This window comes from Phyllostomus discolor, chromosome 7 (assembly GCF_004126475.2).
Source record: "Phyllostomus discolor isolate MPI-MPIP mPhyDis1 chromosome 7, mPhyDis1.pri.v3, whole genome shotgun sequence".
NCBI classification, from domain to species: domain Eukaryota; kingdom Metazoa; phylum Chordata; class Mammalia; order Chiroptera; family Phyllostomidae; genus Phyllostomus; species Phyllostomus discolor.
In genome coordinates this window covers 44066022-44087368 of record NC_040909.2, presented here as the reverse complement: position 1 = coordinate 44087368, position 21347 = coordinate 44066022, and the positions used below count along the sequence as shown (strand labels likewise).

General features: G+C 36.0%; 1 protein-coding gene and 1 long non-coding RNA gene across 3 annotated transcripts in view; one reads left to right on the top strand and one right to left on the bottom strand.

The window, feature by feature from the left end:
- The window catches only part of GRM7 (glutamate metabotropic receptor 7), an 853913-nt gene that overhangs the window by 400402 nt on the left and 432164 nt on the right, over positions 1-21347 (top strand). The gene's annotated exons all lie outside the window — the stretch shown is intronic.
- On the bottom strand, positions 6500-12052 carry LOC118501631. Its single transcript, XR_004904266.1, has 3 exons — positions 11665-12052; positions 7065-7070; positions 6500-6510 (listed from the first exon to the last, which is right to left on the bottom strand). It is a non-coding gene; the product is annotated as an uncharacterized LOC118501631 (long non-coding RNA).

Genomic DNA, 21347 nt, shown 5'->3' with positions numbered 1-21347 from the left:
AACAAGAGTTTCTTGTGGCATGACATGATGGATTTTTAGTTAATTTTTAAAGTACCACAACTGACAACTTGCTAATAGGTTAGTCTGTAAGTCCATCTCCTTATAAAAGGACCAGTTAAGTAGAAATAGTCTAGAAATGAGCTTTCTTCTAGGACTGATCAGGTATATGAAAAGCTTTTATCACCTTTGCCAGACTTGCAGGTAAGAAGAATGCATTCATTTCTAGGGACTTGGCACCTTTCACAGATATTAATATTTTTCTGAAAGGAGAAAAAGCATCTGTTCTTCTTTGTGCTGGCAGAGATAGTAGAAAATGGTTGTCTTTGGCTCCCTCAAATTTACTTAAGCTCTTTTTCCTCTATGGCAGCTGGCTACAAGGGAAGACAATTGATGATGCTTCCTGGTTCTATACATTTGGATGTTCCCAAAGCAGGTGTGAGACAATGGAAATAAAATTTGTTTTAAAATATAGTTTTTTAAAGAGAATAAGGCAGAAACCCCTAGATTCATTTTTAATTTATTGTTTTATTTATCTAAATGTAATTCTGTTTGCAATACTAAAACAGGTATTTTATATGACTTTGTAATCAAATTGAGACTATTTCATAAAGCCTCATTTTGTGCCTCATACCTCTTATGTCACATTAGTGAGTCAGATGTTTTTAAAATTGTTAGAAATGGGAGACCTTAATGAAATGTGACTTTTTCCCTCCATCCCCTTTCTTTGGAAAAATGTTTGTGTCATAAATACTGGTGGATGTATTAATGCTTACAAATCTATTTTCATAATCATTTATCTGCAGCCAAATGTTTTCTTTTTGGAATTTCATGGATTTCCTTTTACTAAAGTTTTCCTAAGAAGGCTGGAGATGTTTTTTCAGGTTTTCTTTAAACTTTGCTACTCAACATGTGAACATGTGACAGCGGCGGTATCACCTGGCACATCAGAATCTGGATTTTTAAAATTTACCTACACAATTCCTGTACAGTAAAATTTGAAAAGCACTACATTAAAACATCAGAGTTTCATCTTCCCCAGGCTTTCAAGATGTGTCCCTTTAAGCCAGAGTGATAGACTAGATCATTTATTTCCCAAGTTAAATTTGACAATAGCTATTACTAGAAAAATGATGTATGAGTTTCCTATTTGCTGCTATAACAGCACGCTTTATTACCTTAAAATGAGTGCCTTAAAACTACACAGAACAAGAGGTGTTCTTTCTAGTACTGGAGGACCAAAGTCTAAAACAGGTCCAAGTGGTCTAAAATCAAGGTGTGTACAAGGCTGTATTGCTTCTGTAGACTCAAAAATTCATTTCTTGCATTTCCCAGATTCTAGAAGCTGACCCCATGTCTAGGCTATCTTCTGCATATCTTCTGCCTAGGCTACCCTACTGCCTATAAAGCCAGTAGGGTAGCATCTTCAAATCTCTCTCTGACTCTATTTTTCTTTCCTCTTTCAGTTATAATGACCCTTGTGATAATTATGGGCCCACTAGGTAATCAAGGATAATTTCCCCATTTCAGGGTCAGCTGATTAACCATATTAATTTCATCTACAACCTTAATTTTCCCTTGCCATAAAACATAACATAATAAAAATTTCTGGGGATTAAGCCTTGGGCCTTTTGGAGGTGTCATTATTCTGTCTACACAAATAGAATCTATGACCCGGTAAATGTGGGCAGCATTGATTAAACACAAGTAAGAAAGTGCCTTTTCTGTAAGACTTCTCAAAAATTTTTGTATGTTAAAATCGTATCATGAAACACTGAGGGTGAGATGTATTGTGCAATAATCCCCAAATGTATTTGGCCACATCTTATTAACATCTCCCAAAAGAGGACACTTTGGGAAATGTAGACCAGAGGTAATAAACACTCTTCCTCCCCATCTATCCAAGGATTAACCAACACACCATGGAGACTTGAGCTTGGAGATTTAGGATTAGGTTTTTATTAGTGAACCCAATGTCAAATACTTTAGTTGCAAGGAAATTGCTTCACTCTGCTGTTTCAGTTCTTACTGGTTTATTGGGAAACGTATATTCACATCTTGAACCTACCATTTATCCTTTATGTGGCCTTGATTTTACTCTCTCTGATTCCAAAGGTTTTTTTTTTTAATTTAATTGTTGTTCAAGTACAGTTTTCTGTCTTTTATTCCCATCCCATCCAACACCCCCCCAGCCCTCCCCACCTCCCTCCCATTCCCACCCTGCCTAGTTTTTATCCATGTGTCCTTTATACTTGTTCCTGTAAACCCTTACCCTTTTCTCCTGAAATTCCCTCCCCTCTCCCCTCTGGTCAGCCTGTTCTCTATTTCAGTGTCTTTGGTTATATTTTGCTTGCTTCTTTGTTTTGTTGTTTAGTTTCCTGTTAAAGGTGAGATCATATAGTATTTCTCTATCACCATCTGGCTTATTTCACTTAGCATAATGCTTTCCAGTTCCATCCATGCTGTTGCAAAGGGTAGGAGCTCCTTCTTTCTTTCTGCTGCATAGAATTCCATTGTGTAAATGCATCATAGTTTTTTGATCCATTCATTTACTGATGAGTTCCTAGGTTGCTTCCAACACTTGGCTATTGTAAATTGTGCTGCTATAAACATTGGGGTACATAGGTTCTTTTGGATTGGTGTTTCAGGGTTCTTAGGATATAATCCTAGCAGTGGAATTGCTGGGTCAAAAGGCAGATCCATTTTTAGTTTTCTGAGGAAGTTCCATACTGTTTTCCATAGTGGTTATACCAGTCTACAATTCCACCAACAGTGCACTAGGGTCCCCTTTTCTCCACAACCTCTTCAACACTTGTTGTTTGTTGCTTTGTTTATGATGGCTATTGTGACTGATGTGAAGTGGTATCTCATTGTGGTTTTAATTTGCATCTCTCTAATAGCTAGTGATACTGAGCATCTCTTCATGTGTCTCTGGATCCTCTACATGTCCTTTTTGGAGAAGTGTCTGTTCAAGTCTTTTTCCCATTTTTTAATTGGGTTTCTTGTCTTCTTAGAGGAGAGTTGTGTAAGTTCTTTATATATTTTGGAGATTAAACCCTTGTCTGAGGTATCATTTTGAGTTGTGTGTAATGTTAACACCAGTTCTGTCAGACAGCCTGTATTAGAATGCTACTGGTGTAGCTTTGCAACTCAGGAAAAGGTACAGTATTCAACCTCTTTATGTTTCAGTTTCCACATCTGTTAAAGGAAGGCAATAGCAGTTAAAGGTGCTCATAAAACTGTGAACTTAAATTAGATAATGCACATAAAATACTGGATGCAGAGCCTAGATATACTAAGCACTCAGAAAGTTTTAATGAGACTTTTATTTTCAGTTATTATTATTATTATTATTAGAAAATAAGCCCTGGCTGGCATAACTCAGTGGATTGAGCTGCGAACCAAAGTGTCGCAGGTTCTATTCCTAGTCAGGGCATATGCCTGGGTTGCAGGCCATGACCCCCAGCAACCGCACATTGATGTTTCTCTCTCTCTCTCTTTCTCTCTCCCTTCCCTCTCTAAAAAATAAATAAATAAATAAATAAATAAATAAATAAATAAAATATTTTAAAAAAAGAAAATAAACATAAATACCAAAGTCTTATGTAAACATGTAAATCCTATAAGACGGATAAATCTTGTTTCTTATAGGGCTGTTGACTGAATGGATATGAGAGAGTCTTTTGACTCTAAAATATTGAATGTATGGTAATATTTACTATTAAGTGCAAATCAGGGAGAAGAGTTTGGAGAGGGATTTTGCTGGATAAATAAGAATTGCATTTAAAGGCTTTGGGGCATTATATGGCAGAAGTAATTTTATCAAGAGTAGTATTTCCAATAAATAGCTACAGAAATGTAACTAACTTTAGACAAATCTCTGAAAGATTCTTCCAAGTCTCACACATGGATTTTTAGTGGTAGTTAAAAGGTTGATAAAGAAGGGTTATTGACACACAAAAATACTTGAGGAATTTTTAAAATAAAAATTGGGGTTCTTGACCCAGTGTTTTATTTTAAAATTCTAATAAAACCAACTGTATGTGAAAGGTGAGTCCAACAACATATTAATCAAACCAACTCAGAAAATTAGGTCTTGTAATTATAAGTACTGACTATACCTCTGTAAGGTGACAATTCATATGTAACTCGAACTACAGTGTCAATATCTTTCCTGAGAAAGAAAAACATAATCAGGAATCTTAATTTGTCTCTATTGTAGCCTAATAACTCAATTAAGTTGTGATAGAAAAATGGACTTTGAAAGAAATTGAAAGAAACACACTAATTTCCCTAGGTTTAATTAGCTAAATAGAAATCACAATACTGATAAGCACAGATATACCTAGTTACAAAATGCTAATTACCAAAGTACTGGTGTTTTTGACTTCAGGAGTAAGGAGTGTATGGTCTGTGTTGTGTGTGTAATGTGTATGCGCATGGTGTCTATGTGTGCATGTCATATAGTTGTGGTATGTGTGGTATTTGATGTATTGTATGTGATATGTGTGGTTTAGTGGATGTGTATGTGATATATGTGCATGTGATTTGCCTCTGGTATGTGTGGTGCATGACAAATATGTATGTGTCTGTGTGATACATGTGGTATTTGTTGTATATATGTGTGTGGTATGTATGGCGTGGTATATATAATATGCATATGCAGTGTGTGTGTGTGGTATGTGTTGTGTGTGTATGCTGCATGAATGTCTATGCACCTTCTCTTGGATCAGCACACTACTGCAGATGACTGATGCTAACAGTCAAAATGGGCAAGTAAAGTAAAAACTATTAGCACTACATTACATAATTAAAAAGATGAATTTTAAAATCTGTTTTGAATAGAGAGATCTAGTTTGGAAAAGGCTGGACAAGTGAATTTACAAGTATTGACTCCTGTGCCTTTTTAGTCCAATTTGGATTTAATAAACTCTCAGTGGATCATTGAATAGGAAACCTAGGGCAGGCTTTTCATGTTCTAATTCAGGTTTTCAGTAAAGAATGGCCATTAGTGCATTCTGGTTGTCATGACATACTGTGATATTTGTGCCATACAATTATACCTAGTTTTGAAATCAAGCTTAATTTATCTCCTGGTTGGTCTTGGACAAATCATTTTTTCACCCTTTCCTTCATTTATGCAATAAAACTATTCTTTGCCTTAGGAGCATACTTAACCTGTTTGACATTCAAAGTAAATAAATTTTAACAACTTTTTCCTCTACATGAAAAATTAAAAAAAGCAAGTGGTAAAAATCTTATCGTATTTTACATGTATATTCCTGCTATTAATAAAATTATAAATAAATATACAAATTAAAATTGCAGTGTAAAATAAATATGCAGTTAGAGATAACATTTAAATACATTACCTTTTACAAAAGGGGAAAAATATTATACCTGTACATTGAGTGCCCTATTGCCATGCCAAGTAATGACATTAGAGTTTCTGTTTGGAGGTTTTAACTTATGTGAATTTGTCAACTGTTTTGTAAAAATTGATGTTCTTTGCCTATTCAGGTTTGATAAACAACTTAGCCAGATTTGGTGATCTATATTTGTTCAAAGTTTATCAAAGAACATATTTAATTACTTTTATTTTGAAAGTTTTTTTCTCAAGAAGCAATATAAATGCTAATAAGAAAACTCTTAAAGTTAAGCATAAGTTTAGATCAAACTTATGAAATTCTCATTTCATCATAACTTTCAGAAATTGCCATAACATAGATCTCTTTATTTCTTTGGGATTGATTTTTCAAATGTCTCTACATTTGGAAATTTTCCCTAAAATATCTCTGTTGAAAAATGTGTTTTAAATGTCTATTATATGATTTGTAACATTTACAATAGCCCATGAAGGTTATTGTAAATGTTCTCTTTAAATTAAAGAATAGGCAATACTATAGGAGTAGGATGCATTAAGTATGCTTGACATGAACTTGAATGGTTTTTGTTATGAACTTACACTTGAAATGAATGTGTATAACTGAATCTGCATGTAGCAGTGTCTGACTGCATAATTTGGGATTTCTGAGTTCATTTCTCTGTAGACTACAACATTGGTTAAAGGATAAGGGATAAAATAATCTTAATTTAAAGTTTACACATATATACATTACTAAAATTGAACAGTAATTACAACAATTGTTTAGAGTTTAGACCAGGGGTCAGTAGACTTTGACCTTCAGGTCAGATTTTTCCAGGAATATTTTTATAAATCATTTATTAAATGACCATTTTTTACATATTGTCCAGGGAATTTGGCTGCTTTCATGCTGTAGCATAGTTGAGTAGCTTCAACAAAGACCATGTGGCTTGTAAGGCCTAAAATTTTTATTATCTGGTCTTGACTGGTGTGGTTCAGCTAGTTGTGTGTTATCCCAAAAAGCAAAAGGACTCCAGTTCAATTCTTGGTCAGGACACATGTCTACGTTGCAGGTTCAGTCCCTGGTCAGGATGCTTGTGAGAGGCAACCAATGGATATTGCTTTCTCACTTTGATGTTTCTCTCCCTCTCTCCCTCCATTCCCCTTTCTCTAAAAAAATTAAAAATTAAAATCAATAATCAATAAAATATTTATTATCTTGCCCTTTACAGAAAAAGTTTGCTAACTTTTGACTTAGATCAACAAAAAATTATTGGGGGAAGAATATTTTTTTGTCTGCCATTGGTTAGTTATCATCATATGGTTGGGATGAAAAGCAGATTACTTTTTGTTGTTTCTTTTTGAAATTCCTTACAGACAATGCACTTCTTATTGCCTTACTATTCCTACCACCCCCATCTCAGTTTGCCTCTGAGTCAGGCTATAGATTTTTGTGATTTTTTTTGAATGAAGGTCATAAGTGAGTACTAAAGAAGTTCTAATGCACAGTAAACCTTCCATGATTTTTAGTGTACTTTCCCTTCCAACAGCATGAAACCATAAATTATAAGGGGAGGTGGTTCAAAATGTGCAGATAATAGAAGAACCAGGGGTAAAATGTTGTATGGCACTATGTGTCTGTACTTATAACAGCAGTATGAACTCCTATACCCTAGAGGTCCAGGCTGAACTCAGTGTATACTAGGGCCTGCTGAAATTTCAGATGCATTTACTTTCTAGATAGTACTTTGTGTTTTTCTTTTGTTTTGTTTTGTGCTATTTTATTGTAGTGTGATGTCAATCTCCTACTGACAGGACAGCTATAACTATTGTCTGAAATGAAAAAAAGGGTTCTTGATTCTCTATGCATGGTATCCTTTTTTGTTACCATCTTTCCTTATGGAGTTGCCTTTTTTTCCACTTATCTCTTAGAGCAATTCCTAAAGCCTAAGGGGTATTTTAGTGTGTATACAGCTTTTGGAGCCCAAGCCCATATAGCATCCTTAGAAGGAAATGTGGAGTGAATCCATGCCATGTATGTGTATGGATGATCATGTGCATTCCTTTGGTCCTTCAACTCAGAACGTTGTCAAAAAGGCAGCAACCCAGATCTGATCCTAATTTCCAAGTAAGGTATTTGAACAAGACAAAATGTATGACTTTTCCTCTAAAGAAGCACATTTGCCATAGCTAGGTTAGTGCTCAGAGCTAATATAATTACAAAGGTGATTGCTTGGCTCAACCTAAATTAAAACCCATGTTCAAACTGTAAAGGACACATGGACAAAGCCAAGGGGGGTGGAATCAGGGGCAGGAGGTGGGGATGGCTGGGATGGGGGGAGTGGTGGTGGGGGTGGTAAATACAGACAACTGTACTTGAACAATAATAAAATATTTTAAAAAACCATTTCATTGTTATAAGATTATGTGTATTTTCTTAATATTTTGCATTGAACATTTAACATCCAGTTGATCGGATTGTATTTTGTGTAATCACATTTCAAGAGGCAATTTGGCAATTTTCAGGCAAGTGGTAAATCTGAGGTCCATGTCATTTCTGACCTACTATACTCTGGGTAGAAGCATATGATGTCTACAACCATTTGTTCTATCACATTCTTTCCTTGTGGGTACATTCTGATACTTACCTGGAACTCAGTTTATCAAAAGCAATTGATTTGCAGGCCTAGCTGCTTCACAAGCATTGGTTTTATTTTATGTATAGAACATAGTTTTCTTATTGATTTTTATTTCATTTACTTAATTTAAATAACCCTTTGAGTATGGTGAGATAAAGATGAACATCATGCCTTATGCTTTTTTATCTGAGTGTGTGATCTAAAACATAAAGCTTTAAAAACTGGTCCTGTTTTATATAATCACTCAATTACTCATGTCTCTAGAACTTGAGGATATCTGCATACGTGTCTCTTCCTCTGTTTTTCAAGACTTGCTTTTTAATATACTCTGTGTCTGAGAATACAAACTTTTATTTCTGTCATGAATCATAAGGAGATAACTCAGAAAACAAGTATATTTTAAAATATGCTGAGAAAAATGTTCATTTTGATTTAATAACAGTTAACACATTCTTGGAACAGGATTTTAGGTTTATGAGGTGCAGGTTAGGGTAAATTCCCTGGAAGATAATTATAGAAGAATTTGTTTTCTAATTCTTGAACAGAGGGCTTGCACTCCCTTTAAACCAACAAGGTTCATACTGTGGAAGGAAATGAATGGGTTGATTTTCAGAATAATCATACTAATAAGCCCTTATCTCAATTGTAAATGGTACACTAACCTTTCTGGGGAGACTTTTTGCAGTAAGTTCTTAAAAGTCTTAAGTGACTTAAGAAACTCAAAGTAGCTCAATTTGTAGCTTGACTTCTTGTGGGAATTCTCTACAGAAAAGAAAGATATTGAGCAAAACTTCTCCTATAGCAGACCAGTAAATTGGAAGATGAAGGGATCTATTTCAAAATGTCTTGTTCTATCCAAGTCCCTTGGAAAACTCAGTGAACTCTTTCCTACTCATTGTTAACAGTTCAATCGGTCTCTTGAGACTTGGGAAGCAATTATATAAAGCCACCCACTGTAGTCACAAAGATGAAGATTATAATGTTCACCACCATCTTCACTGTGCTTAAAGAAGCATCACCAGCACAATGCATTACCTATTACACTCCTCAGTGAGAAAGGGGATCACTGTTCTCTGAGCTTGTGAAAAATGGCAAGGGTGACATATTTCTAAAACCATTCAATGCAGGGTTCATTTGTTTCCACTCCCCTAGATTTGGGTTTCTTTAACAGTGATAAACACTCAAATTCTTTAAAATGGCTTTTATTGATATGTGTACTCTTTCAGTTCTTAAGAGAACAGTAATTTGCAGCAGTACTAATAGACTGTGTCTTAGCAGAGACATGAAGGGGAAGGGAAAGTGAGCTGCAGAAAAAGACTCTGAAAAACAACACAGTCCTTAAAGTTAAATTTCATTAATGTTTTAGCAATGCAGAGGTCACTATTTCAATGATAGCTAGTCTTATTATAGATAATGGTTCCTCACTACTTATTGTTATTTTGTTTCAGAACTTGTGATGTGTGTCCAAACCGATAAGTACTGAATGATGGAGAACTTCTCTTGCAGTGTGGAGTCATGACTCATACAAGTTCTAGCAAGTACAATGAGTCCCAAGCAAGCACTGAGGGCTGAAACAATTTTTTATTGTCAAAAGATGATGAGTACAGGGTTTGATGAGTTCTGAACCAAGTACGGAGGTATTACTATAATTCTAATTTTGATATCCAGTATGCCAAATTATTATCCAAATTGATAGCATTGATTTTATGAAAGCAATGCTTTCTTTTTTTTCTTTACAAAGTTGAATACTGTGTTAAACATTCCATCAACCATGGAGAACATGCCTTAAATCTGAACACAAGTTTTTCCTTTTCTAATGACAGGATGAAGACTCTATTTTTCTCCTCTAAAGGTATACAAAGAGAGAGAGATTTATTTGGAAGGGTTGAGTTAAAATAGTTGGCACTGATTCATGGAAGGAAAAGATACTGTTGTACAAGATTTAACAAAAATTTGCACTATTCAGAAAAGCTTGATAACCTAGATGACCACAGGAATTACATGCATTTTATTTATTTTGTTTTATTGCTTCATTGAGAGGAATATGATGGAGGAGAGAGTAAGGGGTGTGAAATGGGGGAAATCTCATCAAAGTTCCTAAGACCTGGTAGGGAAACAGCTCTCTGGACTGAGGGTCAGGAGCTCTCAGTTTTTATCCTGTCACTGTCTTCAGCTTTATGGTGTTGGATAAATAAACTTGATTTCTAAGCTCCTGTCCCCTCATCTATAAAACAGATGAGTATCTCTACCTCTCCCCATCTCTTATAGCACTTGGTAGTATTCATATAAGAATGGAGGAATTAAAAAAGTTTTGCACCAAAAAAAGGAGTCATTATAGGGGAATGATATTGCTTTAGAAAAAGGACTAGTGAAAATAACATAATTTGCTTATTAATTTATTCAGGGAAATAGTAGTGTGGAAACAATTTTTCAAATTATGGTAGCATATACTGTAGGAAATGCACACACAGTTTACTGCAGAATTCACAAAGGTGAGAGTACATCTTTAGACACTCTGCCCTATAAATATAATAGCAGAGAGACAGATGGCTGCCCTGAACTCTCACTAAATTTGAATTCTGTGGGTGGATTCCCACATAGACATGGTATCCTATTATCCCTTAATTTTCAAGATTTAAAATGACTCATAAACTAGGCTTGCTCCATTTCCCCCACATACATCCAATTGAGAACTGACTAAATGCAAATAGTAGATTGGAAATATCAGTCATGTTTTAGACTACTGAGTTGACCTTTTTATTGTCCAGGGATGCATAGGGGGACATCCTTCAGAGTTGCTGTTTGGAGACAAGTAACAATTGATTCTGATGGCCAAGGCTGCTCAAGGGAATACAGTGACTGTAAAAAGTCAGCCAATTTCTTAGTTCTTGTTCAGGAAAAGGAACAGCTTGCCTTCCAAAGGTTTCCTGAATCAGAGCACATTCTTGATTAACCCCTTCATGACCTGCAAAGATATCAGCTATTGAGAAGAACTTGATGTTCCATATCAGGATTTTGATAGTAGGCTAAATTTAGAGCATCAACAGAGGCTATCCCAGATATGAAAGAGAATTTAAAAGGAAACAAGCCTCATATGTATATATCCCCACATGGATGAATAGGACATTCATCTTTTGTGTTGAATTGTATATCCTTAGCAACTTGAGGCATGACAGATGCTCAGCTGCTATTTTTTTTTTTTGAATGAATGTATGGATCTAAAAACAGCAAAAAAGTAATTCATAGTGTAATATCATCAGCTGAAAGATTACCAATTTAGGATTCAAAAAAGCCTAATTTCAGAGAATTATGAAAAGTAATACAATTCATTTATTAATTTGTCCAGGGAGAACAATAGTATGAAAATAATTTTTAAAATTACTGGAGCATAGTACTGTAGGGAATACATGTACAGCTCTGATGCTATGTTGGTCATTCTCCTTTCCTTTTCAGATGATTGTCACCATCTTTAAAATGAGAGGGTTGTACTGTTATTGCAGTTTTTAGGTTCCGCCATCAAGTCAACTAGAATATGCATGGCTCTCATTAAGACTGCTTTAAGGACAAGCTCTGCCTCTGGGGAATCGTCCCATGTCTTTCTCATCCTTCAGTTCTGTCCCAGGAGTGTTACCTTTTCCTTTCTCTTTCCTAAGCTCCAAGCACCTTCCTTCTGTCTCTGTAACTTGTTTCCTGAGCCTACACAGCCCAGCTGGTTCACTTCTACTACCTCTGTAAACTCCTAAATAAATTTTGTCTTATTAAAAAAATTTTTCTATAAACTTCAATATTTCCTAAATTATGATACAAATTTTTCTTGAGAAAAATGATACTACTGAAATTCCTGAACATTTTAAACTTAGACTTGCTATCCAACTTTTCTTGCTTGAAAGATATTATGGATTGGCCTCTAATTCGCATGGGTAGAGAGTGCAGAAACTCTGCTCTCAATGACAGATGTGGTCCTGTAACAGAGTGCAGCCCAGCGCAGGTCCCCAAATAGGGATTTGGAATGGGATCCAGAACTCAAGGTGTCCAGGAAATATTAGAAAGATATATAGGGTGTCCTCACCCCTTCCCCTCATAGGTGTGAGTTGGGGGAAGGGACACACCCAGCAGGAACATGGAGAGTTGTTTTGCACAGCAACAGCTTTGTAGTTAACCTCTGGCATGGTTCTTTAACATATCTATAACCTTTAACTGGTTTCATAGATACGTTAAATAGCTGTGGCCTTGCTTTGAGCCAGGGGGATGGAAGTGATTTCCACCCAAGATGTAACTGGGGGGCAGCTCCCCCTGGTATGAGAGCTTGGAGAAGATTGGCTCCATGACATGGGGCCACACCTGCCCAGACTTACGATGGCAGCCCAGTAAACTTGAAAGAATACAGGAATGCTGGCAGGTGTAACTGATTGTAGGAAGAGTTGGAAATGTGGGTGTGGAGGAAGGTTGGCGCAGGGATTTAAACCCAGGCTTGGCAGCCATGGGAAGACAGAACCATGAGGCTGTGGCAGAGTGGGAACCCCTGCAGCTTTGGTGAGAGTGAGGACCACATGGCTTTGGGGTGCTCCTTTTTGCCACGTGGCTTAGGAAGCAGGAGAGACTTTGCCTGGAAGAAAAGGGGTGAAAGGACTCTTGCTGGTGGGCTGTGAGAAGGTGCCACATGGCTTTGGATTAACTGGAGATCCTGGCAGTGACACAGCTGATGGTGCTGGGAGCCTGAATCACGGACTTCTACTTCTTTTCCTGAGATACGGTACCCCCAGATTAGGGCAGAGAGAGAAGGAAGGAAGGACTGTGTGCATCTGTGGGTATCCTAAAGGACTTTAATTTTTTTTAAGATTTTATTTTTATTTATTTTTAGAGAGGGAAGGGCAGGAGATAGAGAGAGAGAGAGAAACATCAATGTGCGGTTGCTGGGGGTCATGGCCTGGAACCCAGGCATGTACCCTGACTGGGAATCGAACCTGCAACACTTTGGTTCACAGCCCGCGCTCAATCCACTGAACTACGCCAGCCAGGGCTAGGACTTTAATATTTTAATGAAGGCATTAAATCGCTACTTTAAGTCTGTATAGATTTAAATAAACATTTTCTTTCCTTTTCACAAATTCTGGCATTAGGAGATGTCTTTCCTATTGCGGCAGGCATTTCAAACCAAGGAGGGGTCCTTTCAGTAATAGTATGTCATACCCCTCTTTGGATCTAATCTGTAACAGTGCCACTGGCAGAGCATAAGCAGAAAGTTTCTCACCCAAGCCAATAATATCTTGGGATTTATCTTACAAAGTCTTGTGCAGTACAACCACAACCTCACCAGTCTAACTACTACATTTTATTATATTTTTTAAGCAAGCTCATCTCTCCATGCTCCCCAAAGGACTATTTATATGCTGGTTGCTGGGCATATTCTTGAGCTGTTTGTTCATCAGTCCTTGTACCCTGCCTTTCTCTTTTCCTTCTTCTCCCTTGTCAGTCCAGAAAGGGACATGGATATGTCAAAGATTATGCAGAGTTAGTGACTAAAGAAAATCAAAAGCCCTGAACTGTTAACTGCCAGGCTTCCAACAACAAATGGGTTTTTATCACCAAATTTTTCCCACTTTCCTCCACCCCTGGGTGCTTTTTCCAGTTTCCATATGACTCCATACTCTTCCACTCTGCTTCCTTCTCCCAGCAAGCTCTCTAGTCCATATATCCTCATAGGTGCTGATGTGTCTCTTTTCCCCAGCATCCCTATTGCAGGGGTAAGTCCTGGTCCTTCTCCTGCTTTCCTTGAAACTCTTTCACTCTTAGCAATTTTCTCCCCCTTCTGTACCAGGCTGGAAATTCTTTGAAGGCAAGGATAAAATAGGAATGCATTCAAATGCAAATAACAGAATGCTAAATGCCTATAGTCTAAATAAAGAGGTAGTTGTTTTCTCAAATTTCAGGAAGTCCACAGGTAAGTGGTTGCTGGTGCATTTTCTCTGTTCAGTGTTGCCTGGCTTCAGGGAATCTGATTCTTTCTATCTTCCTGTTTTACCATTTTAATGTGTTAGCTTTTATCACTTCGCTTGTGGCCCAATGGTGCCAAGAGGACAATAAGAGCTCCAGACATAACATTGGCAAGGCTGGAGGAAGAACAGGGCTAGTCTATCTCTCTCTCCCCAGAAGAACAGGTTGTTTTTTGTTTTTATTTTCCCCAGAACTGGCCCCAGAAAACTCTTGCCTGTTTCATGATGACCATGATCTTTCCTACTTTGAAGACAGTCTGGGAGATTAGGAAACAAAATTGGTCCCTTTGATTCTGATCATTTATAGGCTATTGTTTTGAACCTCACCACCATTAGCACAACCAGACATCTATTAGCACAGAAAGAAGGGGGAATGGAGGATTGAACGATCATATCCAAAATGACATTTACAGTTTGACCTGTCTCTGTTCTCCATTAAGTATTCTTCCACTATCACCCTTCCAGATGTGAAATGGCCCATCTGAGAGTGAATATCTTGCATAAAGCCTTTGGTGATTTCTCTAACAAGATGTTAAGTCCATTGGTTTTTGCTTGTATAATATTTGTCCTACTCTCTTCTGCATTTGTAAAGTATATGAACACAAGCACACAGCCTTACCTCTGCCATTAAATTTGTGATTTGGGATGAGTTCCTTAACTTCACAAAACCTCCATTTCCTCCTGTCCAAACGGGAATGTTTGCAAACCTAGATCATATGGTCATGGGTTTGTATGACCACATAATATGTCAATGATACAAAGCACTTAGAATGGTATGTAACACATCAACAAACACAGTGATTGCCAATCTTTGTACTATGATTAGCACTATTCCTGTTAAACTCTCTGAACCTCATTTTCCCCATCAATAATGGGGAATTAAACAAGGTTATTTTTAAGGCTTCCTTCTACTGCTTCCACATATTATTCTCTAAAAAATTCTAGAGAGCATTTCACATAATCGAGTCTCAATAAATACTATTTGCGAAATTGCATTGGCTTGTCTAAATGAGAGACCAAATAATTGGTAGAACTGTATTGTTTATAAACTCTGACAGAATTGAATTGCAAACTTTAAATGGTTTCCTATTTCTTCTGCGTATTGGGTGGAAACAAATTCATAATCATTTGAGAAAGAAAAGAATTTTTAAAGGAAACAATCTGTGGTCCAACTCCTGAGGTTCTTCTTGCTGTTACAAATTGCTAGCTACAACAGCCAGACAGAAAACTGACCAGTTTTCAGCTCCAAATTGAGGAGCAAATTGATTTTGCGGACTCAGAAATTCTTTCCATTACCTCAGAGGCTTGTATCCACTCAAGCCACTGACAGTGGGCTTTCTCAGTCAAAGCTGACATGTCATGGATGGAGTTGTTCTGTCTGTGACATGCCTCTTTATTTGCAACAGTTACGATGATACTGTCCAAATTTTCCTATATGTTTTCTCCCCACAGAAGTGTGAATTAATTTGCTAATTGCAATGCCAACCAGCACTGTCAAACTCCATCTAGTTTTCACATGCAAATAAAATGCCCTTCAAAAGTTATATTCTTAAGCTCTTGATGTTAAACCAATGTCTTCTCAATATAGGCTGTGCATATACTCTGGTGACCAGGTAACACGTGAAAGATGGAACAGCAGGAAGTTGAGTCTACTGTGGGGGAGTGAGGGTGGACACAATCCATAAAGAGAAAGTTTACATTCGATAGGGCAGCAGATTGAGATGAGAATATGGTTACAGGTCAGAGGAGAATATAGTGTGCTGAGTTATCACCATTGAGAAAGAGGCCAGCTGATATCCAAATACTAGCTGTTGTGTGTACATGTATGGGAACCACTTCATTCCCTGCTGGCAGACAAACAGGACCTGCTTCATCTTCTCACAATGATTCATTTCTGTCATTACATGCTTGGTCTAAATTGAATGCTTGAGTTGAAGTCATCTATGTACAATATATATAAATGTTTAAGCCTGCTGCATGCTCTTATGGATCTGAAACAAATAAAATGACTATTTTTCCAGCAGGTACCACTCAAGCCCTCAAAGAGCAGAAGATCAAAACAGCATGTTTTCTTTCTCATCCTGTTTTCCAATTGTTCTTTTTTACACTTTAGGTTTATAAACATGTTCATCCCTATTACCATGTTAATAGCCAATTTATCTCTTCTGTTGGGTTGTTTAATTTCAATCACCTATGGGCAGTTCTCTGTAAGAATGGGTGAACCTCTCAACCCTATGATCACAGAACTCTGTGCTTCAGTTCCCCCCAGTGCACACTGGGTGTGCCCTAAATCTGAGAATATACACTGCCCCTCCACTAATCACATCATCAAATGGAGTTTGCTCTAATTCATTTAATCGCTCAGCTATAATTGAATCCTGATTAGAAGGAAGCTGGATTTCTACCCAGTATTGTTTCCCTTTTTCTGCCCAGAAGGTGGTAAAGTCCTCTTTTCTTCTCTCAGCAGGTCCAGGCCAGTCTGCACATGGTCTTGTCCTCCTGGCTCTGTGATGTTTTCCAGACTGGGAGGAATTATGGCATGGAGACTATAGTCATCATTACCCAGGAGAATTTCTCCAAATGCTCTCTCTCTCTGTATCATCGTAATCCTTCTAATAAAGTATATGATCCATCCTATGAGATCCCTAAAAATGTTGGATTAAACTATGTATGTGTGAATCCTACTTTTACCTGAACTGGCTACAACTGGTTTGAGAGTCCAAGCAGATGTCCCTCAAAATCTTCTCCCGTGGCCACCTGCAGAGGTATCACCTTGTGCAGTGGGCTCAAATACAGTGCCCAGACTCACAGCAACACCATCACCTTAGCGTCTGTTAGAAGTGCAAATTCAGAAGTTTCACCCAAAACTCACTGAATGAGAATATCTTAAGATAGGACCAGAAATAGGTGTTTTAATAAGTTATCTAGGTAAACTAATGCATGATAAGCACCGGCCTAACTCTTTTGTTAAAAGTTCAGATTCCTGGGCCTGATCTACTACTTCCCAAATAAGAATTTATTAGAGATAATACCTAGACAGGTAGATAGGTAGATTAGATAGTAGGTGGGTAGGGAGGTAGGTAGGTTGATGTGTGTGTGTGTATACAAATTTTTATTTTGAAGTAATTTTAGATTTATAGATGATTTGCAAAAATATAATTCCCATATACCCCTCTCCTAGTTACCACAAGTGTAAATACCTTAAATAAGCTGTGTACATTTATAAAAACTAAAAAATTAATAATGAAAAATTCCATTAACTACAAAATTTATTCATATTTTATCAGTTTTATGTAAATGTCCTCTTTTCTGTCCCAAGATGCAATTTAGTTTTTAGATTCTCAGTCTTTTATTTAATGATTTTGAGAATTTTAAGGATCACAAATCATGTATTTTATAGAATGTCCCTCAATTTGGATTTTTCTGATATTTTCTCATGATTAGATGAGGGTTGTAGATTCAGGAGGAAATAAACACACAAGGGGTGCCCTTGTCATCACATTATATGGGCCCATGAAATCACCATGACTTACCACTAGTGCTGTTAACTCAGTGATTCAGTTAAAGTAGTATCTGCCAGATCTCTCCACTGTTAAGTTACTCTTTAAAAAAGTTACTTTTTTTAACCACATTTTTTTTGAGGCAAGTCACTATGTCCAGCCTACATCAAGGGGAATTAATCCCCATCTCTTCAAAAGGAAGAGTATTAAAGAAGTTGTAGGCATATGTTAAAACCACCAGAGCAACTAGTAAATATTTGGGGGAAGAAAAATATTCAGTGTTTTCTGACAGTTTCCTATATTAATTTCAGCATTCATCAGTGGATCTTATGTGCAGCAGTTATTATTATAATGTTCTAATGGTGATATGCCATTTTCCTTTTTCCTTCTACATTTATTATTTGAGGATTTTCTGTAAGTAACATTCATTCCTTCTCTCTTATTTGTCTAGTCATTTAGTTGTGTCAGTATGGGTTCATAGGTATATGTTGTATTCTTTGAATAATCATTCAATACCATGGTTATTTAATTTGTTGTTCATATTGTCTGAGCTTTGTTCATTGGGTGCTCTTTCAGGTGGTTCCTCTGTCCTTTGGCATACCTAACACACACACACACACACACACACACACACACACACACACACACTATCTATCTATATCTATTGTGTGTGTACTTCTTGCTTCCCAACACTGAAGTCTCATCTTGTGTGTCAGGCCCTACCCCAGCCTTAAAGTAAGCCATTTCTCTAAAAGGACCTCTTTTTGTTTTTGGTTGAAAGATGATATTTCAAAACCAACATCCAGGGCTAGGCACTAGGTGTGTTGGGTGCTATGGGGTGCCATTCCTTCTAGACTTTCTCAGTGGATGGTGCTGGGATATATCTGTATCTAAACTAGCTCTTGTATGCAAGTGTGCTCGCGCTCTCTCTCTCTCTTTCTGTCTCTCTCATGAATTTACACTGATATTTCTCACTCTAGAACTCATGGTTTATCCTATCCTTATAGTTTTGCTCATGTATAATTCTTTCTCTAACAGTGAGAAACCTGGCTCTCATTATCTACAACTTATTTGCTGTTTTGTTCAAATATGGAAGGCAGATCCAGAAATGCTAACTCATATCCCTGTGAAAAATTTACAAATCAAAGAGCTATTTTATGTACACTGCTTTTTGTCATTAGTCTTGCTTAGAGTTTCAAGTCAAACATTATTTTTTCAAGTTGTTTATGTCAACTCCTTTATTGCTCATCACCTTCAGTGAAGTTTCCTCATACATTTGTGATACAGTTAGATATTGACACAGTTTGCATTCCAATCTAGAATCCTGTAATATGCTGTTTGATTTTTTAAAATTTGCAAACAGAAAAGTTGAATTATTTTGGTGTATTCTTAAGGTCTTAATAAATATACAGGGTTATGTGTATACCACCACAGTATCGTACAGAACAATTCCACAACCCCAAATTCCCTTGTTTGGCCCCTTTAGTCAGTCCCACCTTTCTCTCCCAACCCCTGGATCCATTGATCTACTTTCTACACCTATGGTTTTGTGTCTGGGTTTTTTTGTAGAATGTCATATAAATAGAATACTAAAATACGGAGTCTTTTTAATTTGATTTCTTGCATTTGTCAACATACATTTAACATTTACTCATGTTCTTCCACAAATCCAACAGTAATTCCTATTGTTGCTTATGAGTATTCTATTGTGTAGATGTGCCATAGTTTGTTTATCCATTCACCTCTTGACAGATGACTTAGCTCTTTCCAGTTTAAGTGATTATGAATAAAGTTGCTATAAACACTTGTGTGTGTGAACACAAATTTTCAATGCACTTGGATAAATACCTAGAATTGGAGCTTCTGCTTGGTATGTTAATTCTATATTTAACATTTTTTGAATGTCAAAGTGTTTTCCAAGGTGGCTGTGCATTCCCATCAGCAATGAACAAGCATTTCTATTTGTTTGCATCTTCCCCAGTATTTGGTATTGTTAGCTTTGGAAAAAATAAAAACACTATTTAACAGGTATATAATGATATATCATTGTATTTTAATTAGCATTTCCCTATTGACTGATATTGAGCATCTTTTTATATGCTTACTTGATTAGATATATAATCTGCCCCTAGTCTCTGGCTTCTGATTTTATTTCCTTAATACTATTTTTTATAGAACAGAAGTTTTAGATTTTTATAAAATCCAATTTATCAATTTTTTATTTATGGATTGTTCTTTTGTTGTCATAGCCAAAAACTCATTGCCAAACCTAAAATTATACAGATTTTCCACTTTCTTCTAAAAGTTTTCTAGTTTCAAACTTAGAACTAGGTCAATCATCTATTTGAAGTTAATTTTTGGATAAGGTATGAGAAATAATATCAAATCATTATTTCTGTTTATGGATATCCCATTGTTCCAGCATCCTTTATGGAAAAGACTACCCTCTCTCCACTGATTTCCTTTGCACCTTTGCCAACAATCAGTTGGCTCCATTTATGTTGGTCTATTTCTGAAACTTTATTCTGTTCCATTGATCTGTAAGTATCCATCATTTTACCAATCCCATACTGTTTTGATTATGGTAACTTGATAATAAATTTTATCTTGGTTGAGTTCTCCAGTTTTGTTCTTTTTCAGAGTTATTTCGATTACTCTGGTTTCTTTTGCTTTTCTGTATAAATGTTAGAATTGGCTGTTGACATATTTTTTTAAAACTTGAGATTTTGTTTGTGATTGCATTGAATCTATAGATAACATTGGAGAGCATTTATTTAAATTATTTTTTAGAATTTCATTTCATCATGTTTTAGAGTTTTCAACATATAAGTCCTAGACATATTTTGTTAGACTTATAAATAAGCACTGCATTTTGGGTGACATTGTTATTGACATTGTTTTAATATATAGGCATAGGATTGACTTTTGTATTTTGATACCCCACAGCCTTTCTTAACCCACTTTTTAGTTCCAAGAGATTTGGGGCAGTTTCTTAAGAGGGATTCCTACAAAGGACAATTCTGTTATCTGCAAGTAGGGATACTTTTATTTCTTTATTTTGAAATCTGTATGCTTTTTCTTTCATTTTCTTTCCCTAATCCTCTGACAAGAATGTCCAGTGGAATGCTTACAGTAGTGGTAAAAAAAGGAAAATTTTTATTTGTGATTTCTCACTATTATGTTTATTGTAATGTTTTTATAGATGCCTATTATTAGGCCAAGAAATTTCTCCTCTAATCCAAGTTTTACAGTTTTTATCATAATGTATATAGAATTTTGTTAAGTACTTTTTCTGCAGGTATTGAGGTGATTATGTATTTTTAAAATTTATTCTGATAATACACAAATTATTATTGATTTTTGAATAATGAATCAGCCTTACATTCCTTTGATGAAATCCACTTGTTTATGATGCATTATTCTTTTTTTACATATTACTGTATTTGTTTTGGAGATTTTAAGGGTATTTTTGAAAGTGTGGTCATGAATAATATATCTTTGTATATTTTTATAATATCTATCTGACTTGGGTATTAGGGTAATATCTAGACCTTATGAAATGAATTATTTTCTCTCCTTTTTTATTCTGGAAGTGATTGTGGCAATTATATTTTATTTATTAACTATTTGGTAGAATTCAACATTGAAAACATCTGAGCCTGGATATTTTATATATGAAAGTTTTTTTTAACTGAGAATTTGGTAGTTTAATATACATAAGACTATTTGGGTTATCTATTCTTCATTCAGTTTTGGTAGTTGGTATCTTTCAAGGAATTCTTCCACTTCATTTAAGTTGTTGAATTTATTAGTGTAAAGTTCTTTATAGTATTTTTCTCTTATTTCTTGAAAC